The 19594-nt window shown below is 37.9% G+C and overlaps 1 protein-coding gene across 11 annotated transcripts in view; it reads left to right on the top strand.

Annotated features, from left to right (window-relative positions):
- The window catches only part of syngap1b (synaptic Ras GTPase activating protein 1b), a 180468-nt gene that overhangs the window by 96561 nt on the left and 64313 nt on the right, over positions 1–19594 (top strand). The window contains exon 1 of one of the 11 annotated variants that reach the window (XM_028007749.1): positions 4051–4228. The exons of 9 other annotated variants lie outside the window; for them this stretch is intronic. The gene's annotated coding sequence lies outside the window, so the exon portion shown is untranslated. Of the gene's footprint in view, positions 1–4050; positions 4229–5836; positions 7721–19594 lie in introns of those variants that run through there. One more of the 11 variants, XM_028007741.1, reaches the window with a different exon arrangement.

The following is a 19594-nucleotide window of genomic DNA, read 5'->3' as shown; positions in this document are numbered from 1 at the left end:
TAACAGCGCATTGACTGTCAAGCCATTCAAGTCACATCGTGCAAGGGCTTTAGCACCTATGAACTTGGCTAGGCGCCTGCTTGTTTGGGTAGGTAGGGAAAGAGGAGATTTGGGGTCACTTTCATTGTTTACTTTAGGTCTTTTATTCAGTAAACTCTCCTTGGCACAATTCTCTGACATTAATATATTGCACTTAACACTGAGGGACTGGATATGAGATCCGGTCACTGGTTGTCCCGCTGCAGCGACCGGCTCCAGTTTTCCTGACGCTTCGGCTTCTTCAGGCAGCCTACGGCTCTATGGCCGTCTTCACCGCAGTAAAAACAGTGAGTGCAGCGTGGAAGGTTCTGTGCCAGGCAGTTAGTACAGCTATTTGACTTGGGTCTCTTTTGTTCCGCATGAGTTTTGCAATGGTGGCAGGGCTCAAAGCTGTGAGTATGCTGTGGTTTTTGCAGTAGCTCAACTTTAGCCATTAACTCTGTTACTTTCTCAGTTAACTGCTGGAGTACATTGACATTCTGCTGTTTATCTGGAGCATCCTTCTTCGCTCCACTACCTTGTGCAACTGCAACTCCAACCTCCACTAATTCAGTGCTATGCACGTTTACTTGTTTTTGTTTCACAGCTGGCCCCAGACGTCTTTGTCGCTCATTCTCTGTGCTTGTTATTTTCATCATTTGCTTCAAGATTACCTCATCAGACACACTGCTATCAGAGAGCAATGTTTTAAGTTCTCTGCGTATGTCGTTATGTTTTTGACTGAGACCTTGATATATGGTGTGAAGGAAAATGTCCTGAACTGTGCTAGCATTGTATTTCACTCCTGCGTCACCGTGTTTTGAAGCAAACAGGATCTTTTGTTTCAAACCTATGACACGGTACAAGAACTGTTGGGGGGTTTCGTTGTCATTCTGTTTTGTACACATTAACTCTTGGAAGAGTTCTGTATTGCTTCGCCCGCCTAAGTGGGATTGCAGGAAGCCCTTCAGCTCTTCTATAGTCAAATCGTCTTTGTGCATTAACATGTCTTTAAAGTGCCCTGGTTTGATGATTCTGAGAACACCTCTCAGTATTTCAGTCTCACTGAACCGGTCTTTCACTCCATCATCAATTTGTCTGCATATATTATTGTAACTTAGATCCGAGCTCTGGTCACAGATCTGGCCACCTTGAACCTTGAACTCACGTCGCAGCATTGAGAAGTCTCCAAGGGGCACAACTCGGTCGTGTCTGTCATATTTTTCTTGTCCCGGTGTATGTTCGGGTGTATATTTGGGATCTGGTGGTAGTGTAGGGTGCAATGGTGTAGGGTGTTCTGGCGTGGCTCGGACAGTGGGTGGTGATGTGGGGTTGTTGATATATTGCAGTAAACTGGTGAACATTTTCTGTAACTCTACTGTCTCTGGGTTCTGTGTAGCTGTGAAAGAGTGTGCAAGTGGTGAAATGGTAGTTGGTAAGGAGGTAGCCGGGCTAACCTCAACTGTGTGTATTTTATTAGTGTTAGGAACCTTGTCCGCCATATCTTCAATATCTACATTCGACTGATCTGTTACCATGTTTTCACTCAACTCTGCAGTTTTCATTACATTGTGCCTATTAACATGTGTTACAGCTTCAGACCGAACATTCCGACTTAAGATGAGATTGCTCACAGTGTCATTAAGCTCCAACAACACTGCCATACCTGAATCCTCAGATTGAATGAGAGTGTCACTGTTCATGAACCCCAAGATGTGCTCAAAGCAGTTTTCTTCCTCGCCAACCTGAAGCGTGGATGCATCTTTCCCCGGCACAGGACCAACACTCCGAGCCAGTTGGAAAAGTTCATCGGCCGTCAGAGTGAGCAGACTCTTCTTGATGTCCCACACCAAGCCTTTTCTCTCACTGTCCGCCATGACTGCTTTTCCGTCTCCCTCGCTGTTGATCACTTCTCCGAGCAGCCCTTTCACCCGTGGCTTCAGGTCCGGTTGCAGCTACGTAGCACTGCCACTGCTTCACAAGTACACGTTGTGGTGAATGCACAGCGTCGTGGATATAGGGTCCAATCTTCCTCCAGGTCCATAGGCTGAAAGGTCCTTAGCTGCCGGAACGCTTCACACAGCTGGTCCTAATTGTGCTTGTCGCCTGTGCATCTGACGCCGTTCCCCGTACGGGCCACCAAAAATCTGTAACGGGTACCGTAGCGACAGCACCGCTGTTGACAGATATACTCCTGGAGAACAGGAGAAAGACGAGGAAACGGCTTGTTCAGTTCAAGTGTCATGCAGCAATTTATTCAAGTTTTACATCCAAACATACTTGTTGTATTGAGTTTCTTTCTTTACAGTTTATATATTCAAAGTTCAACCTTTTTAATACATTTCAGTGTCCATAAGTGACAAAAACAAACATCTTTTAGCGACAAAACAAACATCTCTTTCCTAAACACATATCCACTCATTCTTCTTCTTAGCTTTCTAAGCTATTTATCTAAAATGAAACACATTAGACAGTGGTTACCTTAACCAGCTACTTTTTAACTTAAGACAGTACTGCATTGGACGTTCAATAAACTAAAGTCCTTCATAAAACCAAACGTCATTTTTAAAGTCACTTTTTTTTATCATCCTGAATCCTAATGGTAAAAAAACTATTTTAACACTGGTGGTGGGGACCTTACAAAAGCCAAAACAGAAAAATAGACATTGAGTTCTTCAGTTTCTAACGGTTTTTCCAGCATAAACTGAAGTGGGTGAAGCGCATGTATTAAACAGACTTGGCTAATGGCTAACGTTAGCATGTACACCGTGCGTAGTTACTTTCTTCAAACAAAACGACACAAAGTCAAGAATTGAATAACTAATATAGCTCATAACTATTCCAAATACGTTCACAGATGTTCCAAATATGTTCCAGCATGTCTAATTACTGGATTAAAAACCTATTTTCATATTTACCCACCTGGAGAACAGGAGAAAGACGAGGAAACGGCTTGTTCAGTTCAAGTGTCATGCAGCAATGAGGGAAAATACAAGCAGGACACTAAAACCGCCACCCGCCCCCTGCTGGCGTGGAGTAAATATTACAAAGCACATAAAAAAATAAAGGAAAACTCTTCTCCAAAATAAAGTACAGACCTTGTATTAACAATTTCAAGTCATAAACACAAATGTCACACTTTTGTGGTCGCCACACATACACTTTTTAACTTTTCTTTTTTAACATTTTCTTTTTTACTTTTCTCCACCTTTGGTTTAGTGTTTTTCAGTTCCTGCCCAGAATACCAATAAGTCCTTCTGAAAAACAATCCTTCATTCTGGAGACTAACCCGTAATATATTTAAATTTTATATGCTAAAGTTGCCTTGAAATGTCAATTTTATCTAGTTAAATCCTGATTTACAGTGAAATATCACAGATTTTGGGGTAACACAGATTCTCAGCTTTTAAAGCTATGAGTTGTGATCTGAACAAGCAGAGTTTATCAGAATGACAGACTTTTTCTTTGGATTGTTGAGGTAGTTTACAAATCAGCTTGTGAGCTCACAGGCAGGGGAAAAAAATGGAAATGTGTGGAAGTGGAAACAACGCAACAGGATGTAATCTCATGTTGGAAGGTGCAGTTTGTTACAGATTTGTGAAACTGTTGAAAACTCTCCAAGTTGCTACTTGTTCCACTGCTGAAAAACACTATTTCTAAAGCAATGTAGCGCCATGAAAAACTGTTTTAAATTAATAAATGAGGGAATGAATGCAGCTTCAAAACCCAAAAACTTGTGGTTCAGCTTCTCACATTTTCTTGAAAAGTAATGCAGTGTAAGCCCAACACGCATAATGCTCCTGGAGCAATTTGAATGTTGACTAACTTACATATGGATTGCATTCGTGGAAATACTGGAGTTACATCAACTTGCAAAAGAAATGCTGGTTTTTAGTAGATTTGACATGTAGCAGCAGAATCGTGCTGGGAAGAAGCAGAAGGCTGCAGAGTCGTAGCAATGCAATACAGGAAGAAGAGGAAGAAAACGACAGATGATAGGAGAGGACTGAGGGAACAGGCGGAGGAGAGCAAGAGATTACTACCATAGTACGTCAGGCTAAGCTTGCCATCTTTATTGGTAACCATGGAAATAATTATAGAGCAGACAGACAGACTGTTCGGAGAGAGTGAGGTTTGGCGGAAAAAGAAAAGAAAGGGAGGGGATAAAAGACAAGAGGGGAGAAAGAAGGAAGAACCAATGGGGGGTAAGGTAGGTGAAATGTTTTGTTGGAGTCCTGAAACTCTGCAGATGTTTTTGAATAAAAAAATGTGTAGAGATGAGCTGAGAAGCGATTGTAGAGGCGGTTTAACCAGATTCTTTATCGAAGCTGCTGCGGAGTACAGTGTTATCTTTTCTGCTCGGTTTTCTTTGTCATAAAACTACACAAAGACAAGATTTAGCTGATTGAAGATGCAGATTCTTCCAGGACCGTTTGAGCGTTGAAAGCAGCGGTAGAGTGTCGTCATAGCATGCATCCACCTATAGGAAGACATTTTTAACACAGCGAGCAGTTGATTAAGTTGACATGGATACTTATGCATTGAAACAGTTTTGTACCCAAAATGAGAGTGCTACAGTTTTAGTCCTGCCATCATGTAAATATGGACATTATGTCTTATTGCTGAAAAACTTTTTTGGTGTGGGCATTTAAGTGCTACGATCTCTCTGTATAGGAACAAAGTTTGGTATGTCCACCTTGGAAACACTGAGATACAATGCCAATTATTTTTAAGACAAAGTAGAAATATGTACCATTATTAAAACAGATGCTGATGATACAGAGAAAAAAACCCTAAGACATTAGCAAAAGAGCCTAGAAACAATTATATTGAAAACATTAACCTTAAATTATTTCTATTCACAACAGTGCACCCTTGAGGTTGATCTGGATATTGTGTTCAGTTTAGTTTGATGATTGATGTTTGATGTTAACAACTTATTGATTCAGGTCCCTCAAAAACACAGCTAGTGACAAATTTATTGAGTCTGTTGAGACTTTTCACTGAAGTTAAACATTTCTAATCATGTTCCCAAACAACATTGCTTATGTTGTTTGGGAACAGACTCAACACAGCCAATTGTTTGTTGTATGCAATCATGCTTACAATAATGCATTCTTCAAATGTTTCAACTGACCTATAAATTATTCCTTTTAAAAATACATCTTTTCTAATTTATTATGACTATGTATCTCAGTAAGCTAGGTATAAGCTATTTAGCAAACAAAAGTTTAGTAGCTTGACACAGTTCAGTTGCTAACTAACCTTTGCGCTGTGACATTTGTATATAATTCCCTCTGAAAACTAAAAACTAATACAATAGTTATCTAAATTGTTGCCAAGGCTGCATGGTTGGAAACCATTGTGCTTTATTTAGAAGCTGAAAGTAGTTACTTTAACTCTTAAAACTCTTAAAGCTACCAAGCCTACATCACAGACAATACTGCATGTTAAACACGAAGAGGTGGGCTGAAACATTTACTAGATTTTTGCGCTTACATATGTTTGAATGAATGTGTCTGTTGGAAATATGGTCTTGCCTTTTCTGAGGATTTAAATAATGTGCTTGTATTCCTCCCACTCAGTTGCCCTTAGCCCTGAATTTCATGCTGCTCTTCCCATGCATGTGACAGCAGAAGGTGAGAGCTAACGAGTAATGATTAAGAGGCTGTGCAGAAAGGAAAAGGGAAGGAAAGAGAGAGGTAGTGAGGTAAAAAAAAGGATGAGTATTTAAAATCACTCCAGGTCCCAGCAGGGATCCATCCAGCCCCACCCCTTCTGAACATCTCTCTCTCTTTAGATTCTCTCTCGCTGTCTCTTTCTGCTGGAGATTCTCAGAGAGAAGGAGGGAAAAACAGAGAGGCGCAGGGCATTTTGTGCACTGCTGCCGCCACCGCCTCTCCAAACTGTCCTGCCATCCACCTGTGCAGGATAATCTCCATCCATGCAGCAGTCGGGACACACAGCTTTCTGGGTGGATTTCCTAAGGATGAGCTATTTTAGAGAAAAGGAGGACGAGGGACTAAGTTGTGATCAGCATCTGCCCGTTTCTGGAATGCATCCACTTTGTTTTTAGACTTCCTTTCCGACCGATCATATCTACTTCTCATTTCTGCAAAAGGTGGAATGTGTTGTACTTTTTTTCTGCACAAGGAGCCGAAGATCCCATCTTAATTGTTCTGATTGCTCGTTGGCTGCTTGTTGTGGAGGTGTGGAGCTCTCTGGTGCACTTCACGCACGTTCTCATGCATGCACTGCATTTTCCCAGACATGCGCCTCCTTTCTCCGTAGCTTTCGATCACAGTTAAACTCTGTCGTCTCAACCCCCCGCCCATCCGTCTCTGGCCACTTCATCTCTGACATGCACAGTAAGGCGGGAACGCACTAAGGAGACGAGCTCAGAAAAAAACATTCCCGTCTAAAAGATGAGAGGAATCGTCCTCAGTGGATCTCCTGTCGGACACCGGGATTACGTGCAGAGGGTCTGTCCGGAGGGCACGGGGGAGAGAGGACAGCAAGAGGCCGGGGAGGGGGCGCTCTCATCCCCACTGCGTTCCACCGAGCCGCCGATGCTGCCGGCGCTCAATCAGAAGCAGTCTGCTTGTGCTGGAGGGAGGTGGGGGGAGGATGAACACTGCCTCAGTGTGAAATTATAACAGTCAGCCCGCTCTGGGAGTGTTTGTTTCTCTGTCGTTTTACCTCTCGCTAATTAATCTGAGGATGCGAGGTAACGAACAGTGGCCTACTTAAGAACTGTCACCCTGCGTACACTTTGCGGTTTGGCACTTTCGGGCCACATCAGTAGTAAATTTAGCACTTTAGAAAAGCACAGGCCCACAGTTGGGAGTTTACCAGTGACAGGACATCCTTCCACCAACAGGTCACTCTGTTGGTGTGTTGGGGTGTGTGTGTAAGTGTGTGTTAGTCTAATTGTTTATACTCAATAGGAAAAAAAAAACTTATAATCTTCTTATAGGAATGTTAAGTGAATCTGTGATTATTATATTGCGCCTAATTATATTTTGTATGTATTATTCGACCAAGGAAATGCCATCTTCTTAATAAATATATGCTATAAAGGAATTTTATGGGATGTTTGTAGAGTATTGGACCTAAATATTCAAAACTCTTGAAGGAGCCCTGATTCTAGGTGCCTTTGTGTTAAATAATTAATTTTTTATCCATCTGCCTATTTGTCCATGAAAGATTTAAAGGTCATGGACTGATTTATTTATACATTTTGCACCTTCTGAAGCACTGAGCTTTTGTAGTGAAATTGGTTTTTCTTTGCTCTTCTTCACTTTAAGATCCCCTGATTCCTCCCTTTTGTTCAGGCTGACTTTTTGAGCAATACTTTTTTCTCCGTGGAACTTTTTTCTATGGCCTTATAAACCCACCGGAGGATGTTTCAGCTGCTTCATCAGACCGGTCTGTGTTTCATAACACCTGTTGGCAGGTGCTGATTGCAGACACGCTCAGTTATTTATAAGACGTCTGTATCACTGTGCGCTTTCGGAGCTCAGAACAATCAGCAACACTTGACGGGATGTGAGACAATCTGCAGAACTGAACAAGTTCTGAGCCGATGAATAGAGACTCTGAGGCTGAAATCATCTTCTGCAAACAGAGCGGTCTCATGCAGTAAGCTGGAGGCTGTCTGTACAAGTTTGGACAAAAAGCACAAGAGCCCCACCTGATCTAGGTAGGATATCTCCATCTGTCTTTGTTTGATTTAATTTTTTAATTAAATCAAAATTTGCTTGTCAGTAATTTTTAATTTGCAGCTTTTATTTTGAAACTCCTACTGTTTGATGCTCAGAAAAGAGCTGTTGTCATGGGCACCGTAAGGTATGCTAATTGAAGTCGCTATTCTTATTTTCTGCACCTTTCTGTTGACATCCAGCTGAGGAACACAAATATTTCATTGTTTTCCTGCTGCAGTTTCCTGATCAAACAAAAGCTCTGCATTACATTTAGTAAAGATTCCTAGTTGATTGCAGAACAGTCAAGTCAATATTTCCCTTAAAGAAAAACCTAAGCTGAAGCTCAGTAAACAGAAGATCAATGTTTTATCTTTAGAGGCTAAATTTTCTTTACTGTTGTTGTAAGGAATAATAGAAGTAGTAGAAAACATAAAGAACACTAAATGATTGAGCTTAATGATTATCTTTTTGTATATTACTCTTATTTCCAATGGTATTCCTTTTTTATTGCGTCTACGTTGCATTTTCCCTGTTTCAAAGGTTGTTGCCACTGTTAAAGCTCCAAGTGTTGGTAGAAAGACTGGTTGATTTGGAAGTGATCAAATCCAGGTTCAAGGTAATCATCAGTCAACCTCTCTTAAGGTTTTTACTGTGATGAAGAAGAAGCAGCAGTTTGGAGAAAGGGAGCATAACAACATAGAAATGGCAGAAATAAATGCACTGCCAGAGCAGTAAACAAATAATAAACCAAAAGAAAAGTGAAAAAAAGTTGGGGAAAATAACAATATGAAACAATGGTGCCTGCTCAAAGTTGTTGATGACTTTGGGGTTCTGGTTGTTGAGTCCGGATGGGATTTGTTTGGTGACGTGGAGAGCTGCTGAGCATGATTTACCAGATTTTCTTCCGCAAGAAAGGATATTTTTGCTTTATTGTAGAATTTAAGTTGCTACACACAGTGATATTTTAGAATAAAGTAGACTCCACCTGCAGTATGGAGCCAGGTAAATCAGATCAAACAGTACCCGCTGACCTTTATTGGAAAAAAAATTGAAGTTCAACAAAAAAGAAAAGAAGCTAGACAAAATTAGACCTTTCATTTCTCTTTTTGAAAGTCGCAGGAGGTGTGTTTGCTGAACAACAAGACACTCACTCTTCACTTCCAGTGAAAGCACAAAAGACAAAAAGCAATCAGTGGGAAGCTGACTGACAGTTCTGTATGAAGCTGTGCTTCTTGAAAGTTACTCAGATCTCTAAAACACATTATTAAAGGAGGCAAGTAGCATCAAAATCCATAAATCCAATGATCTGACAATTTATTACTCACTTTTGTTCACCCTACACAAAAACATCTATTTTTCATTTCAGTAAAATCAGCAGTGAATTTTAGAGCTTATGTTATGTTTTGCACATGGCATATCTCTGCAGAGTTTGCATCCCGAACTTGAGCTTGCTTGAGTTTCCCTCCCACACTCCACAGTCAGACATGTTTGGTTATTTAGGACTGTGCAGCCGATTCAGGGTGAAGAGCAGTTCTCAGTGAATCTTGGTGATTTCAGGGAGCTTCTTCATTTAATTGCTTTGACTGATTTAATATTTGATAAAAGAGGAACTTTCCACATGGATTAAGTTCTGAGACTGAAGTACAAGTTGCTTTTGATCAAATTACTGTCTCTTTTATTCTCCACTCTGTAGCTGATTTGGCTTCACAAACCTTTCATTCATAAATACTGGGGAAAGAAATCTGAACCTTTCAGCATGGAGTGAGAGAATGACATCAAAACATTAAAAATTATATTTATCTTTCAGAGACACCACCCAGTGGTAAAATGTTTTAGATTAATATTGCCAAGCCTTCCTGTTCCTCTCCAGAGTGTGCTCTGCTGTACAATAATTTATTGGTATTAGATACAGTGGCACTGTCTTGCGAATCATATTGGTTTTGTGTAATTTTCAGTTGCTTGACATTTTTTAGCCACCTTATTATACTCATAAGAAAATGATTTGGCATAATTTTTAATCATGATGATCACGGCTGCTGTATCACACTTACTTGTTACTATAGACTGATATCTAGTGTTCATATGTTTTGTAGCCCTTTTTGAGGATATTGCTGTAGAAGTTTAATGTGCATTCAATAATCTATAAGTCTGCACAGTAGGCATAGGAGATCCTCTGAGATTTATTTTTCCAAATTGAAAAAAAAATAATTTCCACACTCAGCTCCTTCAGACTAGCGGCAGCTGCAAATATTAAACACCTAGTGGAACCGAACATGTGCTGAGCTTGTCATACAAACTATTTCTCAGCCCATCGCTCCTAAGGAATGGCTTGATGGAGGAGCATTTTTGTGAAAGCTTCAAGTCAAAGAAAGTAGGAGCTTCTTAAAGAGACGGAACCCAATTTCAAGGTGTTTAGATGTCTTTTAAGCTATACTTTATATATATTCAGCATTTTATAATAAATGAAGGTGATATAGTTACTTGATTTTGTTATATGAAATGGTACTATAGTCCTGACAATACCACACGTTTAACTACTACCTCTTACTTCCTTTTTGGTCAAATGCAGTGTTTGGCCTAACTGACTTTTAAAGGCTCTATCATTGTTTTAGCTCTTTTTTCCTCTTTGATTAAATATTCAAAGTGCAGTATCGCTCAGCACTCCTTTCAGCACTTGTTAGGAACTGGAGAAAACTTTTGGATGATGTGAAATGTGGTCAAGAAACAATAGGAAACCTTCATTTGCCTTGTATTCAAGCACTTAATGTGTCCTTCAAGTTGATTTTAGTTCATTTTTATAGTGCCACTATAAAAATCAACTGAATTGTTCCATTCACAAGAAAAGTACCCTTCAAGACACACCTTGTAAGACAAATTAATTTATTCCAGTCCAAAACAGTCAGATTCAACATAAAAGATAAATGAGTAAAAAGTAGCTTTTTAACCAACACATATTCTCGCTTTGCACCTCTGCCCTCTCATCCCAAACCAGACTCTAAACGGCAACACAACTATTGTTTTCTGCCAAATAGTGCAGACTGGCTGTGTCTACTTGGTGTCCAGTGTTCCAAGGTGAGGCATCCATCTGTCCTTTTCTGATAAAACAATCCAAGACACAATCTAGGGGTGTATCAGTGTTTTAAAGGCACTGGGTGATGTTTGCTAATTGGTAAAAAAGATGCAGGCTCCTCTTTCCTGGCTGGGAGTGAGTCTCTGCCTGGAAAGAGGAGCAGAGGAATCTATTGGGTAGAGCTTCAAAAGTTAACATATCTTGAAATCTTGTTCTCAACTGATGGCAGAATGGAGCTGCCAAAAAAGATGCACGGATCTCTGTTTCATCCACAGTTCTGCAGGAATCGTTCAAGTCTCCCACTGTGAAAAAGATCTTGAGGCAAAAAGCTCTTGATTTACTTATGCATCTACACTCCAACATTCATATGTTATCATGAGATATGGAACAATACAAGCAAATGAGATTCCTCTGAATGATGGCTGGGCTTCACCATTGAAATAGATTATATAGGAGTGCTAGGCAGTAATTTCCCTGTTGGATGTGTTCCTAGATAGATGGATTAGTAGTCATTCTTTTTCACTATCCAGCTAGTGATTGTGGACGAGGCCTCAATTAAATTCTTTCTGAAATGTCTAAATGACAGCAAGGGACTAAAATTCTTGCTCCATAGACACCAAGTAGGATGTAGGTTCTTTACATGGAAATATTTGTTCCTTCACCCTCCATGAAGTGGTTCTATCATTTTAAGGGATCTATTAGCTAGACATGAAACTAGAAGGAACAATTTGCTTGTCAGTGTTTTGTGTCTGGTGTAGGAGCATCAGTGTGATGTGCTTTATAACCAATAGAAATCCTTAGCAAAGCGATCTTGACACTGCTAGCATCTTGGTACTAAAAACTACATATAATATTTATAGTCATGCTGCAACTGTTTGTATTTTAGTTTGTGATATACTTAAGAAACAAAGTGGTGTTAAGGTGTCAACACCACTTTGTTGACAAAGTGGTGTTGACACCTTTGTCAAAGTGGTCAACACTTTTAGTGAAAAACTAAAAACTATGTATTTAGTTTTTCCAAACTATACATAGTTTGGAAAAACTATGTATTTCCAAGTTTTACTTGGAAATACATAGGGATGTACCGATCACTTTTTATTTTTCTACTTTTGGTGCTCACATAGATATCTGAGGTTTAGTATTGATCGATACAGAGAAAATCACTGCTTAATTGACTTAAAACATTTCTTTTAAAAAAAAAAACACAGAAGGATGGTTTGATGGGTGGAGTTTGAAACAGTGCAATCCTGGACGAAGTTTTGTTAGAGTTCTCTCCATCCAAATGCAATCTGTTGTGAACATGAGCTGTTTTACAAATAAGAATGGACAAAAGTGTTTATGTATTCATAAGCAAAGCTGGTAGAGTTGTAAAAGCAGTGCTTTTTTAATGTATGTACTTACTGTAGATGTACTCTACAGTTCTCATATTTTTACTCTAAAAATTATGCACCAGTTTCACAAAATCCCAATAAAAGATGTTAGGTTTGTAATACAACTAAATAAGAACAAGTTGAAAGCGTCTGAATACCATTACAGCATATTTAATCAATCCAAGCTAATTTTAAAAACATTAATATGCTGTTTTCTTCCATTTTTTGTTCACATTCTGGCTCTGAAAATGTAGTCCATTCCTTTACTTTAGATGTCTACAAAGTTTAATTTAGCTTTTGTTTTCAGGTGACTTCAGATTCATTCATTATTTTTTACTCTTCCTTTATAAAGTAATTCATAACCCACCTTTATTTTCCCTTCCTGTCCCATAATAATATAATTTATCTGTCAGTGTATGATTGATTTCACTGTGTATTGCTCTATGTGTAAAAACACAGCAGTGACTGCCTTGCATTTGTAGTCAGAGTTCATGTATCAAAAGCAAACAGAGCCAAACAGCTTTCCATCATAACAAAGGCAAACATACAAAAAGCCCTGAGCATTTCAGCGCTATTAAGACACCCACTCCCTCTCCATCCTCCATCTCTGGCTCTTGTGCTGTCTCCATCCAACTCCCCCTTTGTCAGTCCGACTCCCAGCTCCTACCTCTTGTTACCACTCCCCCAGATGCACTTCCTCCTTTTCTCTGCCTCTCCTTTTTTTCCTCTATTCAGCTGTCATCCTGTCTTCGTTCCATATAGTCCTGCTCTTGCACTGTCTCTTCTACTCCTACACGAGCACTTAGCACCACCACGTCCACCCCCACGCACGCACAATTTCTTCCTTTTTTTTTTAAACCAACCTCTTACTCATGTGTGTCTACATCCCTCCCTCCCACTCTTTTAACTCTGTCTCTCTTGCACTTCTCTCAGTAGGTCTGAGCTGGAAGCGATTGCCACCCACACATTCCCTCTTCAGCGCTCTGCCTGACATCAGATTTACATTCACAATGAACAAGAACAGCATCTCTCATGTTTCCTTGCACATGGCTGTACATACAGTGTTTGAATGCTGAAGTGGCTTGCTGCCATATGAAAACAAATGTGTCTATTTTGTGTTTGACATGCAAGCTTTTGTTGCCTTTCTCTGGCGGCTGATAATCCTGTTTAGGTCTAGTTTCTAGCATTAAATTGAATTGTTATGGATGTTTAAGTTTAGATTAATGAAAAGATCAAATCTGACTTATTTTCAAGGAGCAGTTCTCTTGTGCATGACTAGAAAATTAGAAACACCCCTTTTCAACGGAATAGCTTAGCTTAAATTCTAATACAAAAGAAGAACCTGCTAACACACTGGTTGCTATAGTGACTCCCGCCTCTTACTTTTTTGTGGAGCAGAGATGGAGGAGCTGCTTAGTTACATTAGACTGCCAAACAAAAACATAAACTTTTTTTTTTTTTTAAACAAAACAAAGATTCTGTGGAAAAACTAAATTTTATCAAAAAATTATTGAATTGTGAAAGGCACAATGTTGTAAATGCAAAAATTTGTTATTCTACACTATTGTAGTTTTGAGGAAAAATTTGGAAAAATAAAATATTTATTATCATATTAATTTTATAATACAGCTTAAAATAGTGAGTTGGAGTTGAGCACTTTGCACACTCAGAGGGTTTAAGAGAAAATCATAACTCCTTCAATAATTACAGAAAGACAAAGTAGGATTTGACATAATTTCCTGAGTTTTGATGTAGAAATGATGCAGTGAAAAACGAAGGGAATAAAAGCAGTTTCACTAAAAGGGGGACATTTTCAAGTTAAAAATCTAATGTGTGTGTCATTATAATATGCCTTTACGTTTTAATACATTGAAAGAACTTATAATTTTTCTGGTATTGTAATATTTTACTATCCTTTCCTTACAGCATGTTGGTTAATCTCATTATTTTCAAACTGCTTCATAAATCAATTTAATTGAATATTCAGTTGAAATGATAACAGTAAACCTTATAATGGCTTATTTACAGTTGAAACCAGATATTTACATACACTGAGTAATAAGACACATACACACTTCTTCTCATTGTCTGAAGTTGTCAGACCAAACTTCTCTTGTTTTTTCTTAGTTAGAATTACCAAAATTATTTCTATTTTCTAAATATCAGAAAACCTTGTGAGAACAATTTTTCAAATTCTTTAAGTAAATTTTGAATTCCTCAAAATCAAAATCATTTGGTCAGTGTTACGGATAACTGTGTCTTAAATATATGAGATGGGTGAAACCTTGTGTCCCTCCTTTTCTTTTGTTACATTTTTGCTTTGTGCTGTTTGTGATTGTCTTGGTTTGAATTTTATCAATACTTTTCATTATTTCTTTTGCCAGGTTGATGTTGAAATTTAGAAATATGCTTCTTAGATCTGCCTTTCATATATATATATGTTTATATATATATGTCAGTCTGTCATCAGCATAGAATGAGACAAGATAAGAAAAATGAACTTCTGTTTTAAAATTGACAATTTATTCAACTGACTTTAAAACAGTTTAAAGTTATACACATTAACCAAACAAAATATGAAGCAAATTGTTACAATTTTGCCTTTTTTGTACATTATGTTATTTGTAATTCTGTTCATTTTGTTTTTTGATATTTTTATTTTTTTGTCTTTGTTTGAATCTATATGCCTCGATGTTTTGTCATTTCGTAACTGTTATACCTGCATTTCCCCAGTATGGGACAATAAAGAGTATTTCTATTCTATTCTATTCTATTCTATTCTATTCTATTCTATTCTATTCTAACAAACCACAGTAAAGCCACAATGGTGGAGGAAGATGACACTCATCTTGGATCTTTTCGTTGCTTGCATAATAGCACATTTTTAACAGGAAAATGCTTGTTTTTGATTAGTTTTATTGATTTTTATTTTTGATGAAGCAAAATGTACATTTTCACCCTGTAAATCTGCAATGGGATTTGAGGGTGATTGACAATGTCATCGGTTCTCACTCTTAACGCAGGAGATCATTTAAAAGAAGAAGAAGAATGAAGAATGATGTCTTTATTATGAGAAATCCCTCCCGTCCTTTCCAGGGGCCATTTAATCTCCTGCCATCTGCTGAAAGATTCTGCTTCAAGAAAAAAACAGAACATGCAACAACTCCACTCTTGAATGCTCTCCATTGGCCAAGATAAAGTGCACTATTATTATATCCCTGATTACTATGTAAAGAACAATTTTTTTGACATTGTTCCTGAAATTATAATGTTTATAAGTAAGGGAACGGATTTCAAACAATGTTCTTAGCGTTTGACACCACCCGTAATTTAGTAACATTCGCTTAGCAGTGGAAACTGCTGCATTAGTGGGCTATGGGTGGTAATTATAATACAGGACCAGGAACATATGAACGGCCTTCAAGATGTCAAATTAAGCCTGTCTAATTTACAAGGTAAATTAGAGAGAAATTGGGCTATTCTTAGTGCAATCAGTCTCAGACAGAGAAACGTTGATTCAGAGAAAATTGGCTTTAAAAACTCAAGAACTAGCTGACCCAGGGGCACTAGTCATTAAGTAGAAAAGCACCACATCCTGCTTTCACCTCATGCTCTTCAATGAACTAAGTTTCTTTGCTATGCTTTGTGTAGTAACTCCATTAATATGAACAGTCTGTGCCTTTTCTGCAGCTGGGAAACTGGCAAGCTCAGCTGTGAGCATCCTGTCCAACATATTTCTCAGATTTTTCCATCAAAAACAGTTTACAATAAGCAATATTGTATTTTTATAGAACAGGGCTTGAATTGAAAGCAAGTTTCAGAGGTCAGATTATATATATAAGTTAAGAATAAATGTTGAGATTGTACAAACTTCACTTTACTATGGTTTGTTTGAAAGGTTTTCCAAATTTCCATGGAATTTATGTCCAAGCAAATTCATCCTTAGGCAAAAAAAAAAAAGTAAACCAACAAAAAAACAAGAGATTCGTCTCATCCTCTAAAGAACAAAGTTTGCATGATAAATGTTAAAGTTCAAGAAAGGATAACTGGAAAAGGACTGAACAATTATAGGTTTTTTGGAAAGGCTGCAGGAAGAAAAAACCTTATTTATCATATATTGTAGCAGCCCAGCAAATAAGTCTATTAGTTGTATGTGATTAAACTCCTGGAATGCCATATTTATCCATACTATGCTGTAGTGATGCAGTTCTGCAAGCAAAAGGAGCCATAACCACGTATAGAGCGCATAAACTACACTGAAAATGTTTATATTCTTCAGTAAGGTTACATTTCTGTATTAAAAATCATTTTTATACTGACGTGAAGGAATTGAAAAATATGTCTGTGTGAAATGATTTTCGTTATTCTAAAAGATATTTATTTTTATTGAATTCTACCTGTACATTTTGGGAAGGATGAAGATAATTTCTAATCAAGATCTTTACTTTGTGAAACTAAGGACAATTAATTGTCCAAAAAATACAATAGTTTGAAGTATTATCGAAACATAATCAGCCATTCCGAATCCAGATGAAGTAATTGGTTGTTTTTAGTTTTTCAGTTTATTGTGTCTGCTTAAAAACTTAATTCAAGGTTTATAGCCATAACAAAAGAGCTTTGTTGTTGTTTATTTATCAAGATCTAAATTCCTAACTTGGCCTTCTCTCAAAAACAAGTGGAATGTTTTGGGATTGTGATTTCAAAAAACCTGAACAAGCGACTTAAAGACACTGTTCCGGTGCATGGGTGATTTATTGAGCGGCTAAATCAAAGAGGCAGGCAGGTCTATTCCACATGACCCCAGTCAGGCAGAATCACAACCCCCCATGACATGATGATGCCTCCGCCTGCATTTTTCTGCTCTGCCTTTCAAGCCTTTACATCATCCATAAACGCTACTTATGTAAGAGTTTTAAAATTAGGCTCAACAAGAAAATGAATGTAATTCTCCTCATGCATCCTCATCATCTGAGTGTCATTACCACTGACTGAAGAGATCAAAGGATTTATTGATTATTTAGCAGATAGCCCTCAATCAGATCTCACTGTTCAGCTGAATCTATTCATTTATGTATGTTTTTCTGCTGCTGTAGTTTCTAAAGACCCTTAATGTTTCGAGCGATTTTATGTTTTGGACATACTGTGCGTCTGAAAATAAAATACAAGGTGTTTCAGGAAAAAGGGAAAAAAAAATGTTTCCATGGCAACAGAATACAGATCCAGAGTAAGGATCAAAAAGAGACTGAGTGAAAAATAGATTCCAATGAGTCTATTCAGAGTTTTTTTATCATCATTATTATTCTGCTGTCAATGTCTTTTTAAAAATAAAGCCTAATGGCTTTGATTAAATCAACGCGTGAATTTATTTATTGGATGAGGCTGACAAGACAAAGCCTAGCATGCATGCTTTGGTTTGAATTTTGTCTCGGGCTAGCATCCTCTACTGACCTCATCCATCTAAAATCTATCAAGAGGCTTTGGAAAAAGACTACAGAGCAGATGATTTTTATACTGAGCCTGAACGAGTTTTCGCACAAGATGCCGCCTACTGTTCTCTTCTCTCTGCATATAGAATGGGGTACTTAGACTGTATCAACTCCATAAAAGTGAATTGATGTCTGTATTCACCCTGAATTGTAAATTTTTATTTCAATTTAAAATGCCTGCATGGATTCATACAATATGTGGACGGTTTGTCTAAATTATAGAGGAGCACTGTCTTTTCTGCCGTTATATGCAAAATAATTACAAAAAACTGATATTACCGACGTAAGGGAGTCCTATATAAGAGAAGAGGTTATTTTAAAGTTCTTAATGAGGTGCAAAAAGGACTAGAAAACACTCAGCAAACACACTAAAAAGCCTTGCTTCACTGAAGGTTTGCACATCTTTTGTACAAACAAAACAAGTACAAAACATTGATTACTTTGTCTAATCCACAAAGCTGCCACAGAAGATTTGCACCTGAAAACGCACTCGTAAGCAAGAAGCCTCTTTTTGTATCAATGTAGTTTTCACACATTATAAGCAAAACAAACCATGTATTTATATGTTTATAGAACTTATAATCAAGAGAAGCAAATAACAAGTAGATACTACAGAAAAGCTTTGGTTTGATTTATTTAATTTGATAAAGGATAAGTGGGTATAGCAGATGGATGGACGGACGGATAATAAAACCAGTTGAATGTGCTCAATGTTGTTTAGGAAATCTTTGCAGACATGTGGGAATTAAAATAATAATTTACTTTGGAATTATTTCAACATTTAGATGGTCCAGTGTCCGAGATGTACTTGAATGCACCATAAAAGGACAGCTGTTGGGAAATCTATTCTGTACAGATGGGAGCTTCATGACAGAACTAGTTTGTTGTCCCATCCAATATGCTGTGCACCACTTTGGACCTTTTGAATGCTGCAGGCAGCTGGAGTAGCTGTTTTTTCACCATTAGCCTTGATGCTAGCATTGAGCATCAAGGCCAATTCCTAATTGTTTGTTTCTGGATACGACATAGCTTATTTTTGTTTCAGGTGAATGAAATCTGTTAGGCACGGAGAGCGCTGCAGACCTTATTGCTATTTGGTCCAGTGCAGATCTCAGCAGAGTGACAGAGATCCTCTTTGTTTTTTTGTTTGTTTGCTTTGGCAGGACAACTTTTAATTGTGGTATTGATTTGTAAAGTTCAGTGTTGGTCAACTTCAGTCTGCCTTGTGTGGCGACTTACATCCCTAACAGACAGATTATTGTTTCCCATTCAGAGTTGTCTCTTTCTCTGCCAAACCATGAAAATGTTTTAGTGGAAAATAACAGGTCTTAAGGTTATATCCGAACAAAATGTCAACACTGCTCAGCCTGTGGTGATAGAAATGAAATGTTGAGTTTCTGGTTCAGTCTTGCTGAAGCTCACAGCTGCATTTGGTGCTAATCTTTAGTAAGGCAGTTCATGACCTAGAAATAGTGGTCATTGTGGAGATTTGTTGGCTAGAGATCATTTTTGAAAATTAGAGTACTGTAACAATGTTTCCCATAAAAATGTGAAATTAATTGATCTGTCTTGGGCATTTGTTTGTTTCTGCTTATGACATTTGCTGTAACTTATTTTTAGTTCAGATTATTTTGGTATCATTTAAACTACTTTTTAATATTTTTTTTACTCTGCAGCTGCTGTAATTATTGCAGCACTACCCTTTGTTTTATAGAATAATAGTAAAAATATAGAGCGGCAACAATTGTGATAATTGATATGATCGTCTCATTTGTTAGATCCCAAATGAGGTCGTTCCCTCAGTAATAAGTTGTGCAGAGATTGATCTAAGCAAATGCTGTGGCTATAATGAAAAGTGTGAATATATGAAATAATGAAAGTCATAATAATCTATTTACCAAAACATTCTGGTGTCAAATGTGATGCCATCAGTCTGATTGAGCTGGA

Source organism: Xiphophorus couchianus, chromosome 3 (genome assembly GCF_001444195.1).
Source record: "Xiphophorus couchianus chromosome 3, X_couchianus-1.0, whole genome shotgun sequence".
Classification (NCBI taxonomy): Eukaryota; Metazoa; Chordata; class Actinopteri; order Cyprinodontiformes; family Poeciliidae; genus Xiphophorus; species Xiphophorus couchianus.
The sequence above is the reverse complement of the archived record's forward strand: the minus strand, read 5'-3'. Positions and strand labels throughout refer to the sequence as shown.